The 16,058-nt window shown below is 43.5% G+C and overlaps 1 protein-coding gene across 4 annotated transcripts in view; it reads right to left on the bottom strand.

Moving 5' to 3' along the window:
- The window catches only part of PIK3C2B (phosphatidylinositol-4-phosphate 3-kinase catalytic subunit type 2 beta), a 1,217,858-nt gene that overhangs the window by 1,778 nt on the left and 1,200,022 nt on the right, over positions 1-16,058 (bottom strand). The gene's annotated exons all lie outside the window — the stretch shown is intronic.

The following is a 16,058-nucleotide window of genomic DNA, read 5'->3' as shown; positions in this document are numbered from 1 at the left end:
ATGGGAGCAGGTAGCTTTGCAAGCTAGGTATCTGCTCCCTTTAAAAAAAAAATTATCTGCCAAAAGTTGAAAAGGAGGAGGGATTGTGAAAAGCGGAACTTCCCCTTTTGGGTGAAGTTCTGCTTTAAACCAAATACCTACATTTTTAAAGCATATACAAATTTAAATCTGAACCCAAAAGTGTGCGATCTCTTTAAAGCTGAACTACAGGCACAAAAATGTTTATTTATTGCCATAAATGATGCATACATAACAGCCATAAATTATATAATTTCATTTTGTGTGCACCAAATGCCTTTGCAAACCTTGATATTAGTTTAAAAGTAGTGGTGACAGCATCACTATGTCGCACATATCCTCTGCAAAGAGTACAGTTGTTGGAGGAACCCAGCAGTTCTGCCCACTATAGTATGCCTGTAGACAACTACAAGGGGGCAGATACAAAATAATTTACACTGCAAAAATAGAGAGTGACTGGGCTTAATATAGGAAACTTCTGCACAAAAGCAAAGTTTCACACTGGACTACTGTACAGATCTGTAGGAAATACACAAAGAACAGCAGTATTCAAGTAAAAACATGTCTCTTGTATTTAGACAAGATTTGCTGATCCCAGAACTTGAAGTTTTCAAATAAACAGAACAATTCCAAAGCAGCTCAAAACTACCCTTGCTAAGATGTTATGCCAAGTGACCACTGGAGACTCCTGGTGGTGTTTTGCCAAGCAAGTAAAAGAATACAATTTATGATGCCTGTACAAGCTTCTTCCATAGAATACAGCCATATGTGATAGTAAGAAAAATAGACGTTTTTTATATTGAATGGTATTTTACTTACAAGCAATAATCTCAGAATTACATTGAACTTAATTTCACTGTTGTGTTGCTTTCAAATTCCACTGTCCACAGTAATGCATTTTAAAGAAAATTTGAACTCTTTCTAAAAGTATTAGTTGTCTGTCTTTTGCTTCAATATTTTGTGTCATGGACCTGGAACAAATATGCAGATTACTGAATTCGAGAAAAGTAAGAAATCCTGACCGGCATGCTTGTTCCAGGTTACCTCTGAAAATACTAAAGCAACTGGATCAGAATGATAGCTAGATAATTACGATTTTCAGAAGGAAAGATCAGCAATGGCAACCAAAAGATTTTATTCTAAAGCAGGCATACAGCTATTTTTTAATAGAATGTTGAAGGGTTTGGATTCCCCTGTTCTTTTACATGTGTCCCCACTAAAGCTAGGTACACACCTGTTTTTTTTTTTTTTTTTTTTTCAACCAGCAGAATTCACACCCCCTCCCAGATTACACAGATAAATGCTGCAGCTGCTGTTTAAATGCTGGTTTTCCAGCAGGACCATTTGATAGAAGCTGGTCCAATGATTGGCTTCTTTTAAACAGTGAGGGGTACATACACAATGGTTCCTGCTGAACTAACCAAATTTTGTTACGTATATGCCTAACTTGAGAGATTTTCACTCTTTCGTGGAACCTGTAAAATTTTGTATCTTCCCATAATTTTCTTTCTCAGTGACAATCACTGCCACAAGAAATAATCAAAGTGTATCTCCTCAATGGGAACACAGACTAATCCTTCCACATTCTAGGGAAAAAAAATTGTCTATAAGTTGTATTTATAAAGAATCATGAGCCAGTTTATACATGCACTAAACCTCAAATTATGATAGAACCCACAGAATACAAGAAAATCTTTTTCTAGAAAGGACTTTTCAGGTGCTGCAGTGATTAAATAAAGTTATTTTTACAAAATGATGTTAAAAATCAACCATTTATTGACTACATGTTAAAAACACTGGAGTCTGGTATACAATCCAATTGAAAGTCAAATTATATAATTTATATTTAACTCAAGCATAGAAGTACCCTTATAGCCCACTATAAAATTGATTTCTCCTAAATCTCATTAAGAACAATTCATGCTGAAATTTTACTGCTTTAATGGACTAATGAAAGGTGGGCAGTAGCCAGGGTTTGGGGGTGGGGGGCTGTAGTGTTTGATGTGTGGAGTTTAGTGATCCTCAGAACACACGTCACTTACTCATTCTATGCACAGTAGACTTTCTGAATTTGTCCATATAAATACAGCGTGGAATGAGTGTATGAGCATGCATTTTAGCAAGTTCCCCACAAACTGTTGGCTACAATGAAATCCTGTATAGTCATAATGAACTCTACGCACATGTAACTTAGCTAGCAATTTTCACCACCCCATACATACCTGTCTAGTTTCCGGATGTTCACATGTCACCCCATCAAAAGTTCACCATTAACAGAAAATGCCACAGATAAGTCCTTTATGGTCACATTTTTACCAGTTTTTCCTGAGCGTGTCTGCATATGCAACCCTTAACCACTCCGCGCCATAGCCGAAAGACGGCTACAGCGCGGCACTTAATTGCCGGGAGGGCGTCCTTGGACGTCGTCCTGTTTACTTGTTCGCCATGGGTTCGCATTGGGGAAAATCTGTTTTGGCCGTGTCCCTTGGACACAGCCAATCACAGATGATGCTAAATGGCCAATCACAACCATGTGTCCAATGAGAGATGATCTCAAATGTAAACATTTGAGATCATCTCTCATTGCCGGCTCTCCCTCCTCAGACAGAGACCGCCTGTGAGGAGGGAAAGCTTCTGTGCTGCAGCGTGAGTGAACACTAAATAAAACACAGTGCCCACAGTACCTATCAGTGCCACCTGTCCCCAGTCCCACCTATCAGTACCATCTGTCCTCAGTGCCACCTGTCCAGTGCCAGGTGTCATCAGTGCCACATCAGTGTCACGTGTCATCAGTGCCACAAATTAGTGCCATCTGTCATCAGTGCCACGTATTAGTGTCATCAGTGCCACATCCGTGTCACGTGTCATCAGTGCCACGTGTCATTGTCCTGGTGCTCCAGGGCCTTCAAAAGTGTAATATGTAGTCAACAAGTCAGATGTGTAATTTATGCTCCTAGAACACCTGATGGTTCTCCCTTCATGTTGGGCCTCTCTATATGGCTAGGCTGTGAAAAAGTCCCACATGTGGTATCGCCATACTTAGGAGTAGCAGAATGTATTTTGGGGCGTCATTTGTGGTATACACATGCTGAAAATTGGTCTGGGTAGGAGGGGGGTTTAAGTGCCCAGTAGGCAAGTCGTTAAAAGTGATGTTCACTTTTTTTTTTTTTTTACTAAGATTCAGCTCCCCTATGTACCAATATACCATTAATGTATCTCTGTTGCAAAAAAAAAAAACTACACCGTGGGGTTGATTTACTAAAGATGGAGCACTCAGAATCTGGTGCAGCTGTGCTTGGTAGCCAATCAACTTCTAAGTTGAGCTTCTTTAGTTAAGCTTTGACGATAAAACCTGGAAGTTTATTGGTTTCTTTGTAGTGCTGCACCAGATTTTGCACACTCCAGTTTTAGTAAATCTCCCCCAATGTCTTTAATTAAGAGAAGAAGGCTTTACCTGCACTTTTGCTATATATCCTATAACAATTCATCCCTTGCTGGTATGTAGATATTAAACAGAGAAGCTAGTAAGACACAGGAAGGAATTCTTCCAGCAGATCACAACTACCCCCAGGTGCATGGTTTTCTAATCAGTGATCACTGGTCTCACTTAATACACAGACATTTTTTTTTCTTAAATTCATCTTGCATTGATCTGTTCATTTGGAGAGTGCAGGAAATGAGAGATCAGATAACAGCCTACGTGAAAAAAAATAAAAAATTTTAAACGCGCCCCTTCCCGCCCAGCTCGCGTGCAGAAGCTAAGGCATACGCGAGTAGTGTCCGCAAATGAAAACGGTGTTCAAACCACACATGTGAGGTATCGCCGCGATCAGTAGAGCGAGAGCAATAATTCTAGCCCTAGACCTCCTCTTTAACTCAAAACATGCAACCTGTAGAATTTTTTAAACGTCGCCTTTGGAGATTTTTAAGGATAAAAGTTTGTCGGGGGGCGTGTCCGAATGTGGGCCGAGGAAGACGTGCCGTTGTAGAGCTCCTTCCACCCTACAATAATCCTTAGCCATCCTCTTCACAGAACAGCCCGAGACACTCAGCAGAGACCCGCCGCCATCTTGAGGCCTACGAAGCCTCCTGAATCCTCCGCACTCGGGTGCCGCGATCTGTTGAACGAGCGATCGCCCCACACCCACGGCAACATTCCCGGAGGACACCGATCGGGAGCCAGCAACAGGGGTGCCCGAGAGGCCTCACGCAACCGGCTGCATAAACCCGCGGACCGTCGCCATCTTGAGGCCTACAAGGCCTGCGTGTTCTCCTCTGCCGGGTGCCGTGATCGGTGGAGGGGGCGGCTGTCGCACACTCCCCCCTCTGTGACAACATCTCTGGGGGGGACAGGTGGTGACTGCTGCATCTGGGGGCTGTCGGCCGGCACCATTAGGCCTCGGTGAGGGAGCTCAGCATTACACCAGCCACAGGTGTTTGTCGCCCCTGCATGACGGTCACCCTCTCTGTTGCCACGGACTCTTAAAAGGGAAAAAACACACCATCCTGAATTTTTATCCTGCATAGCTCCAGATTGCTTGCTCATGCCCACAAAGAGCAAAACAGCGACCAAAAAAGCACTGGCACAGCCCACCCAGTGTCTCAGTGCCATTTTGGATCAATTTAAAGCGCTTTTAAACGGACATGGAACAGGCAGCGATTCCAACTGCCTCTTCACCTCCTCAGGCACCTTCACAAGTAAGTGATACCACTGTCATCCTTACAGCCATAGAACAGAGCAGAACCTCCTTACTGGTCCGCATTGACCACCTGGCTGAGGAATGTAATGCCATCAGGGCGGACCTGGACAAATTCAGGGGCAGACTTTCCGAGACTGAGTCACAAATTTCTGCCACAGAGGACCGCGCTGCCCGCTATGATGATGCCCTCCACACATTGCAGCGCACTGTCCAATCCCTGGTGGCTAAATCTGACGACGTGGAAAATCGCCATCGGAGGAATAATGTAAGGGTCTTGGGTCTCCCGGAGGGGGACCAACCAGCTGAATTTGCGGAAGCATTCTTTAAGACACTTCTTAACCTGACTGAGGTCCCCTGACCTATGTGGTAGAAAGGGCTTATAGAGTCCCGACCGGCCGGAGCACCCCTGGAGCTCCACCGAGGCCCTTCCTGGTGAGATTCCTCAATTACAGAGACCATGACCGCATCCTCAGTGAGGCCCGTAGGCATCCCACCCTTCCCTTTGAGCACACAGTAGTGTATCTCTATCCTGACTTCTCTGCAGACGTACAAAGATGTTGCAAAACTTTCACTGATATCAAATACTCCATGCTCTACCCAAGTCGCCTACGAGTTCAGCATGGTGGTTCGGTAAAGTTTTTCGAATCCCCTGACGAGGCGAACACCTTGTTACTATCATTACAGTAATTCTTGAGCCTACTCTCCAATCTGCAAACCTTGTCCCAAGGTTCATCTGTTCTAGTTCCGTGGCAGTTTGCTTAACCCAGCATGTTACTTACTATCACTGGTTAACGCTGTTCTGGATTTTCCTGTTCAGGGTGGGGAGGGGGAAGTGGTGAGTTTGGCCATGCCTTTTTTTTTCATACATAAGCATCTACTAAAGTGCAGGACTCCTCAAACTTGGCCTCTGTTTGCGCCATGTATACCTCCTTTTATGGGAACATTCACAAATCCTGGGGGTAGGATAGAGGCACTAACCAACAACTTATCCATGTAAACAACTGACGGGTATCCTTGCGGAGCCATGGAGCCCTACAGACACGGACACTGTCTTCAGAAAGATGGACCCTAAAACAGTTCTTTTGTGCTCTTTTTTTCTTTTTTCTACTGTTTTACTTTAACTTTTTCTATGGTCATGCTTTCCAGGACTTTTTTTTGACAAGTTTTGGGAAAAAGCTGCGTGTATTTTTTGTTTTGGCTTGCTACACAGCAGCAGGGAGTTGATCCCCTGATGAAGTCACGTGATGCCGTAACGCGTAGGGAGTGGCCGGAGGTTTAGTAAATACCAGAAGTGACGTGAGAATGGCGTTCAAACGCCACACGATCTGTTTTTTAAGATTGTTACTATTTTATTGATGTAAGAGTCCAGCCTATGTAATAAAATATTATTTTATACTTTGAACGTACTACACCATTGGAGTTCTCTTTTTCTCCCATCCCGTCCTTAATTCCCCCCCCCCCCCCCCGGGAGTACGAGAATATTATGAGGACGTGGATTTGCAGTTTCCATTCAAGTTTAACACTAATTGGAACGGAGGACCCCCTGGTGGTAGATGTTGGAATAGCGGAACAGATTCCTGTGCACTATCTTATGCTGTTGTTTCAAGATATTAAGGCGAGAGTTCTGCGAGCTCATTGATGGGATTTTATACTTCTCGTCTTTTTGATGTGTGGTCTATTTAAACGCATTTTGAAGAAACATTTTGGATATTAATTGAAAAATGCTTGAATAAGAGACAATCACCACATTGGCTTTTATTGATCGATTTTCATGCCCCTGGATTGACACACCAGTTCATTGATTAACCATTTGTACACTATTTAATTACCCCGTCTATTGGGCATCATTTGCACACTATTTGTTTATCCTATTTATGGGACATTTTTTGCACTTTATTTATAGCTATAGCGCGGGATCAGTACTTGATTTTATTTATGAGTGTAATGTGAACACTGTTAGATCCTGCTGCAGACGGCGTCTCATTGTTATTTGATTGCACTTTAATTGCACCATACGCACTTTGATTGTTTTTTTATTTATGGTGGTTATTTTCTTTATCAATTTACCTTAATGTGAAGGACCCTAAAATTCCTACCTTTTATTCACTGCCCAAAGTTCACAAATCAGTGAAAAAACCACCTGGACGACCTATTGTCTCGGGATGCCAAAGTTTAACAGAGAATGCTAGTGCTTTGGTGGACAAATACTTAATACCTCACGTAACTGCTCTATTTTCCTATGTGCAGGTCACTATTGATTTGTTACGTCATATCGATGGAAAACAGGTCCTTCCCAATACTTGGCTGGTGGCATTAGATGTGGAATGTTTATATAATTCAATTCCACACACTAAAGGTATTGAAGTAACTCATACCCATCTTCAGGAACGAGGATCATCTTTTGATAGTTACAGCCGGTTTGTTCTTCGGCTGCTTGAGTTCATCTTGACTAGAAATGTTTTTATGTTTGGTTCCTCCCACTTCCTCCAGGTATAGGGGGTGGCTATGGGGACCAAGTGTGCCCCCTCCTCTTATGCCAACCTGTACCTGGGGGGGTGGGAGAGGGACTTGTTTTCCCAAGAATCCATGTCAGAATTGCTTTCACACATTGTAGCCTGGTATAGGTACATTGATGAGGTTTTCATTTTATGGTCGGGTGGTCGAGATGAGCTTTCTTGGCTGATGGACTTACTGACTGTTAACACCTTTAACCTAAGTTTTACAATAGAATGTAGTCAATCTAAGATACATTTTCTGGATTTACAAATACATTTAGGTAAGGACGGTATCCTACATTCATCTTTATATCGTAAGCCCTCGTCGGGCAACACGATTGTACATGCAGCTAGTGCACACCCCTAACCATTATTGGATAGTATACCCTATAGCCAATTTTAAGGCTTAGAAGGAACTGTATTCAGGATTCAGATTTCCATCTGGCAGCCAGTGACCTGTATGAGAGACTTGGTCTGCGGGGATACAGCCGTTCCTTGCTGAAGAGGTCTTTCAACAGAGTCATTAAGCGAAACAGACATGACCTCATTCACCTAACCAAACCTCGGAAAGTAAATTCTTCTGTTAGGATTATTACCCAATTTTCCAAGCAACATGGTCAGATGAGAGGGATCCTTCAAAAATATTGGCCACTCTTGACGGCCGACAATACTATCAAAAAATTCCTCAAACCATACCCTGAAATCACCTATAGACGGGCTCCTTCAATGAGAGATTTATTAGTTCATAGTCATCACGAGATACGAGGTCCTTTGGACCATTCTAATGTTGGTACCTTTTCGTGTGGTGTATGCGATTTTTGTCCTTTCATCCATAATTCCAGGAACATCCTTCTCCCAAACGGTAAGATTCACCGTTTGAGACATAGAGTCACTTGTAAAACAATTGGTGTAGTGTATTTAGCCCTATGCCAATGTGATTGTTTTTACGTGGGGAAAACTAAGCGTCCATTTTTTAAACGCATCAAGGATCATATTGCACCTCTATACAAACATTTAACCACTACAGCCCTGAATAGGCATATTGCAATGGAACACAATTACGACCCTGACGTTGTCAGATTTGCGGCCCTTGAGCACATTCCTCCTCATGCTCGGGGCGGCAATATCGACAACTCCTTGCTTCAGATGGAGACCAGATGGATATACTTATTGGACGCTGTAAAACATCCTGGTTTAAACGAATATATCAGTTTTAAATCCTTTCTCTAGAATGGTACCTATTTGCCTGTATTGATCATCTTAGTTTTCTGCTGTTCAATCGGTCCATCTATCGATTGTCTCCCTATTGCCTGACCGGTCCCTTGATCAATCCGGTCCCCATGGTTTGGTGACCTATCTTGTCCTCATTTCCTACCCTCATCCTGTGCCCACTGCTGGATTGTTTTTTCATATTAAGTTTAATGATGGATGTTGAGTTGTCTATTAAATCTATCTTTTCATATTCTCCGTTACACATTATATTAATTTTATTTTTTATTTTTTTCTGTGCATTTTCCTTTTTGCATTTATTGGAATGTATTGATATTTGATGTAGCAAATAAATTGCTGGTCTTGATTACTATCCATGTAGGGTTATATGAAGTTAGAGATATTAAATTTATTATTGGCTCTCTGGTATTTAATCCACATTTCTATTGTTGTAGGCGTCCTGTCAGTTGTATCGTATTTCGGTCATTGTGGTGAAAACAACTATCCACTGTATAGGCTGTCTCGCCTATGTCCCTGGTCGTTCCGGTCTCCCCCTCGGGTCCGCTATGTGGACCTAGTACACTCGGCTGTTCTGCCCCCATTCCATGTGAGAATCTGTCCCACTACTGCCTTTGGCTGCATGGACGCCCAAGGGCTGACTTTATGGTCAGCCCGCCCCTCCGGCCGGGACCATCGCAGATTCTCCATCGCCAATCCCATTGCCTCCTCCCCTCTCTCCGTGGATGGCTGTGAGGTTTCCATCTCTCCTCCCCCTCCCCTTGGATAGCTCCGATGCTTTAATTACATCTACACGGATCGTGTCACTGGTAAATACGGCCATGTGACGCGATCGACGCTCGGCCTTCTGGGTAGTGTAGGCTGATGTCTTTGGCCACTGTGCATGCGCCCCGTCCGCTTCTGATTGGCTGACCTTTGTTATGCTGATCAGGTGGGGGTTTTAAAAGGCAGCCACATTTCAGCAATCTATACCTACCTGCTGCGGGATAAGTGTGGGGACCTGGCAATACTTGTTAAAGGTAATAACTTTATACCTCCTTCTTTCTTATTTGGCGCCCAAGCTTCATTATCCTCACCATTGCTGTTATAGGTGGTTATGTTAGCTGGTCTCCATGCTGACAGCATTTCCACTTGTATTGATTTTCAGATCACCTAATTTAGCTGGTGTTATCTGAAGGATATGTCGGGGAGGTTTCAATGCTTTGCCTATACATTGGTGGAACCTCATGTTTAGGGCGCACCTTTATTTCCAGCCATATGCACCTTTCTGGTAAGCACCTCTAGTATATTAAGTATCTAATAAGCTCCCCAAATCTGTTATAAGTATTCGCCATTGATTTATCTAACTTACATGAAATCCAGGTCATCTTACTAATACCACTAATTTGTTATCTTTCTAGCTTTTTTGGCTATACTTAAATCTTGCGATTTTTGTATTTAATCATTGTGCCGTGAATTTCCTCTGCGCACTATTGAGTGCTCCTTCTTGCATATAATCAGGGTATGTAATTGAGGCTTAGTTCCCATTATTAATTAATGAATATCTGAATATTTATATGCTAATTTTCATTTTCTAGGCGCCTTTTAATTCCCCTGTAGCCAAATACTGGGCTGAGTGTGACTACCATTCTCAGTGCTCTGGTGGTGTCTCCCTTGTGTCCTGGAATTCTTGCATGGTATTTTCTGGGTGTGGGGACTGGGAGGCCGGGGACATGGTTGGACAGTATCTTGACCGCTTTGCGATGTGACAGTTCACCTTAACAATACTAGATTATGTGGATTTAATGATATACTCTTTTTCTTGTTTCAGTGTTTTTACTCTTTGTGTTTATCTGTACACATCCCCTGATGAAGCCAATGCTTTGGCGAAACTAGTTGGGAACAAGTGACCAGCGATCACCCTCCAACATCATTGGTGACGGTCATTATCTTGAATTGTATTTGCGCTCTTGTGTTTTTGAAATTTTCTATATATGCATGTCTAATGTACATTTTTTAGCTTTTTTGATACGAATAAAATAAAAAAGATATTTTTGCAATAAAATTGTTCTATTTCATTGGTGGCACCGCAATAATCCCACCCCCCCCCTTTTTCCTTATCAGAATATTTCTTTATCAATTATTAGGACATTCTGAACACATCATAGTAGCGCGAAGGCTTTTTATTTTCAGATGTAAAAAACCCCACCACCAAAGCTATTTGCATTTATCAAAAACACACAGGTCCTCCTTGAGGATAGATTTGGCATTTGCCAATGCGCCAATGTTACAATTAGTGGGAGGAGCTAATTACCTAGCTGGGGGCATTTCAGATCACACACCACTATCGGTGCACATTGGTATTTCCTCGGCTCTCGGGGGGGGTGGGGGGTGGGGGGGGCATGGAGGTTGAACCCCGGCTGGTTGGAAGTGTTAGAGGTTTCCTCCCAATGTGGCGCCACATTTCACTGACTACTGGAAAGATAATACGCGTTCAAGGCTTGTATGCGTGGACATTACATCTCTTCCATTAAGCAGGCCCGCAGGTCTCATAATAGAAAAGAACAGGAATTGCAGGAAAAGGAAAGGGTCTGTGAACTTGCTCATGCAAATGATCAGTCTGATACAACATATGAAGAGCTGCTAGAGGCAAGACGCGCACTGGCTCTTCATTTTACTGAATTAACACATACATCCAGGGCAAAAAGTGCTGAATCCATTTTTGAGCAGGGAGATAAGAATGGCAAGCTGTTAGCAATGTTAGTGGCAGAACAGAGAATACAGACAAACATTGCATGTATTAAAAATGACTGGGGAGACATTCTCACAAACCCAACTGATATTATGGACATGTTTGTGGAGTACTTCAAGGCTTTGTATGCTCCTATACCAGTCTATGATAATCAAGAATTAGATGCATTATTGACGTCCCTGAATGTTCCGGTACTGTCTGAGACAGATAGGGACATTTTGGAGGCTGACATAACGGAAAAAGAAATTGAAACGGCTATCAGGGCGTTCCCCCCTCATAAATCACCCGGACCAGACGGTTTTTGTATTGAGTGGTATAGGCTACATATAGAGGACATGTTTCATTATTGTCTTAACCATAAATGCCTTCCAGACTTATTCTTAGAGGCACAGGTGATTCTATTGCCAAAACCGGGCAAGGACTCTTTGACCTGCTCATCCTACAGACCCATAGCACTATTAAATCAGGATCTAAAAATTTTACCAAAGGTACTAGCTACAAGACTTTCCCAAGTTATTACTACCTTAGTAGACATAGACCAGACGGGTTTCATAGCTCAAAAATCGACGGACACTAACTTACGCAGACTGTTTGCTCATTTGCAGATTGACCATTACAAGTCAGGGACTAGGGTGGTAGTGTCCCTCGACATGGCTAAAGCCTCTCTGTGGACTGGAATTATATGCTGGCGGTACTGCGCCACATGGGGTTTGGGGAAGTTTTTATGACTTGGATCTCACTATTATATAGTAAACCCAAAGCGGCCATAAATCTGGGCACCTCGGTCTCCTCCCAATTTACAGTGGGTAGAGGCACACGTCCGGGGTGCCCGTTGTCGCCATCTCTATTCACTCTAGCGATAGAACCTTTGGCTATAGCTCTGAGGAAGTCCCTTGACGTGGGAGCATTGGAGGTGGAAGGTATACGGGAATGCACTGCACTCTATGCAGATGACATGCTCCTCTTTCTACAAGACGCAGGGTCGTCACTATAGGCAGTGTTTGAAATACTGGATAAATTTGCCAATTTTTCGGGACTGCAAGTTAACTGGGAGAAATCCAATGCGATGGCTATTGACGCGGATGCCCAGGCCTTGGCAACCAAACGGGTTCCCATTCCGTGGGTGACGGAGCTCAAGTACCTGGGCATACGTATATCACTCAGGGTTGGTGATTTTATGTCCCTAAATTGGCCAAGGTCAAATCGCAGCTTGATGCGTGGAGACATCTCCCATTGTCCCTAATTGGAAGGGTCAACCTACTTGAAATGAAGATTTTCCCAGCTTTCTTGTACTTCCTGCGGAACATGCCAATTTGGATCCCCTGTTCTTTTTTTAGGAGGGTGAACAGCCTATTTATTAGCTCCTTCCTATGGGTCACTGCACACTCCAGAATTGGTCTCCGTACTTTACAGGAGTCCTGGGGTCAAGGTGGACTAGCGCTACCGGATCTCTTCAAATACTTTATAGTGGGACAAATGGTGTTCGCTAGACGCTGGTTGATAAGGGACCATGGGGATTCAGCAACAGTATTAGAGGCAGCTCTTATGGGATCGTATGAGAGCCTATCTTACTTAGTTTACAGGGGACCCCAAGCCCCCCCCATCTTTGACTGCCTCAATGCGTGTCACTGTTGGCGCATGGGACAGGGCACGAATGTTGATGAAAACTGAAGATGGGAGCTGGTCACAGGACCCCCCCTCTGGTTCAACCCTAGACTAACACACTTTGGTGCAATCCCTGACCCAGTGATATGGGCCAGGGTTGGCATTAAACAACTGAAGCACATAGTGGGGGGGGGGGGATTACTCATGTTTGACCAACTTAAAGATAAATATAATCTTCCTAACTGGTATTTATTTAGATACCTCCAGTTAAGACACGCCGTTCTTACTCAGTTCAGTTCTGACACACTAGAGCTGGGCACATCCCCATTGGAGAACATGCTGAGGGCTGAGGACCTACAAAAACCGCTATCAACAGTTTACAAAGAACTATTTGTGGAAAGGCCCAAAATGCTTAGCAAATGCAAAGACACATGGAGTGCATTAGTAACAGATTTTGAGGGAGAAGATTGGGATGATATGTGGGATTACCCGTTCCAGACTCTGGTGTCGGCCAGAGATAGGCTCATTCAATTTAAAATACTTCACAGGGTGTATTATACCCCTGCAAGTATAGCTGGGATATATGGTACAGGTGCAACAGAATGCTGGCGTGGCACAGTTAGCCATGCTGATTTTGACCACATATTTTGGCAGTGTCAGCCGATAAGGGAGTTCTGGAAAGGGGTAACACGCACTATACAGAAAGTACTTTCGGTACTGATCCCTGGTACGGTCGCAGTCTGTTTGCTTGGCCTAGTGGAGGAGTTAGCGCCCCGAAGGGCGCAAAGAACTATGATCTCTCTCTCCCTTTTTTATGCACGTAAAGCTATCTTATTGTGTTGGAAAAAACCTGAACCGCCCACAGTGTCCTACTGGAATGGCATAATCAATAAAGCACTACCTTTTTACAAAACAACATACTTAAGCAGTGGTTGCCCTAATAAATTCGAGAAAGTATGGCAATGTTGGCTGGACGACAAGGACACCTTGAATTGATCTGCTACGGTGGGGGAGTGCTTTAACAAGCACTCTATGTATTGGGTAAAATGATGATGTAATCCTGATTAGATAATTATCTGACTGTGCGATGATTGGGTGTACCATTGATCCCTAGAAAACAAAATGTTTTTTCATTTTTTTGAACAGTTATGAGTATGGAATGTCATTTAGCAATAGTGAAAGCAATATTGAAAGGCTGTATAAGTGATTTAGCAATAGTGAAAGGCTGCACAAGGGTTAGGGGGGGAGGGAGAGGGGGGAATTTTGGTACACGTTGTACTGCACTGTATGAGCTGTTAAAGTGTTAATAAACAAAAATTTTCAAAAAAAAAAAAAATTCCACAAGCGGGCGCAATTTTGAAGCGTGACATGTTGGGTATCAATATACTCGGCGTAACATTATCTTTCACAATATAAAAAAAATTGGGCTAACTTTACTGTTGTCTTATTTTTTAAATAAAAAAAGTGTATTTTTTTTTTTTAAAAGTGTGCTTGTAAGACCGCAGCGCAAATACGGTGTGACAGAAAGTATTGCAACGACCGCCATTTTATTCTCTAGGGTGTTAGAAAAAATGTATAATGTTTGGGGGTTTTAAGTAATTTTCTAGCAAAAAAAATTGTTTTTAACTTGCAAACAACAAATCTCAGAAAGAGGCTCGGTTCTTAAGTGGTTAAGCTCTCACAAAAAAAAAAAAAAAAGGAAAGAGGGGTACATTCTACATTGCTATTGTTAGATGAAATAAACTGTCAGACTGAACAGTGTCAAATGCACATAATACCTGTTTCTCAGTGTGTATAATACTACCAGAGTTCAAAGCGCCCCCCCCCCCCCCCCCCCCCCCCCCCCCCCCCAAATAGTTAGTAGGCAGAGAACAGAAGCCATTTGGATAAGGAGTTCCAGGTTAGTCCAGAAGAGGGCAGCACCAAACCAGGTATGACTAGAATAAGTCTGAAACTCAGAAAATCTACTGAAAAAAAGGCAATGCAGAAAAAAATAGAAAACAGTGGTGAAAAAAAAATAAGAACCCAGTGTTAAATTGAAATGGTAGTTTGTGTAGTTCAGTATTACGTTACTCTAAACAGTGAAAAAAAGAAATAGAAAAATTGCAGACATTCACTGCCAGTGCAGCAAAGGCATTTACTTGGAAACAAACAAAAAGGGAGCTTGCATGTAATAGGATTATTATCAAGCACTTGTTGCAGGAAAAAAGATCTAGGGCAAGCAGGGAAAAGGAATCTCCCCAACAGCAATGCTATTCCAGAATAATCAGGATGGACGCCGTTTTGTATTCAACCACTCTTGAGCTGCATCAGGGGTAGTGAAGAAGAGCACACGACCACCATCAATCACTCTCAACAGAGCAGGGAAAGCCATAGAGTAGATGATCCCATCTTCCCTCATCTTCCGTTTAACCAGAGGCGTAGCTTGAAGCTTGTGGTGGGCCCCGATGCAAAAGTTGACCTGGCCCCCCCCACTACCACCCACCACTTCCACAGCGTGTGCAGATACACCCACTGCACGCCAAGATACTCAAAGTGGCTCAAGAGTTTTGAGTTCCCAGAGTTCCTCCTTACATTAGAGGACAGGGATCACCCCTGGAGAATCAAAGGACAGGGATCACCCCTGGAGAATCAGAAGACAAGGATCACCCCTGGAGAATCAGAGGACAGGGATCACCCCTGGAGAATCAGAGGACAGGGATCACCCCTGGAGAATCAGAGGACAAGGATCACCCCTGGAGAATCAGAGGACAGGGATCACCCCTGGAGAATCAGAGGACAGGGACCCCTGGCAGAGCTACTTTCCCATTCCAGCACTGTAAACATGCCCCCCCCCCCCCAATACACAGGGCTGAAATCACATTCCTTTAGACACAGTCTATCAGCCTTCACAGGGTGTATCTGGCTTTTATGTTGCCGTTTTGACCTGTGAAATCCCCTGGTTGGAACGGCAGTGTAGTTGCAGTAGGCAGATACACCCTATGCAGATCATGGCTGAGTGGCTGTGTTGTAAAGGAATGTGATTTCAGCCCTGCAGAGGAGCAGCAGTATAGAGTGCTGTACTGGGAATGAAGCTCAGCAGCGGGGCATAGCATACAGGGTGAAGGGGTTGGTCAGGGGGCTTTGGGGGGGGGGAAGCAACTTAGATCTGGGGGGGCAAAGCGAAATCTGGAGCCTGCAGCTCCTCAGGAGGTGTTAAGGGATATGTTAAGGTTTCTCTGTCAGTGTTGGCAGCTGTTGGGGGAAGGTCACCTCCCGGAGGTGCATGTCTTTTCCCCAGTT

This window comes from Aquarana catesbeiana, linkage group LG02 (assembly GCF_042186555.1).
Source record: "Aquarana catesbeiana isolate 2022-GZ linkage group LG02, ASM4218655v1, whole genome shotgun sequence".
Taxonomy (NCBI): Eukaryota; Metazoa; Chordata; class Amphibia; order Anura; family Ranidae; genus Aquarana; species Aquarana catesbeiana.
This window is presented reverse-complemented; position numbering and strand designations above follow the sequence as displayed.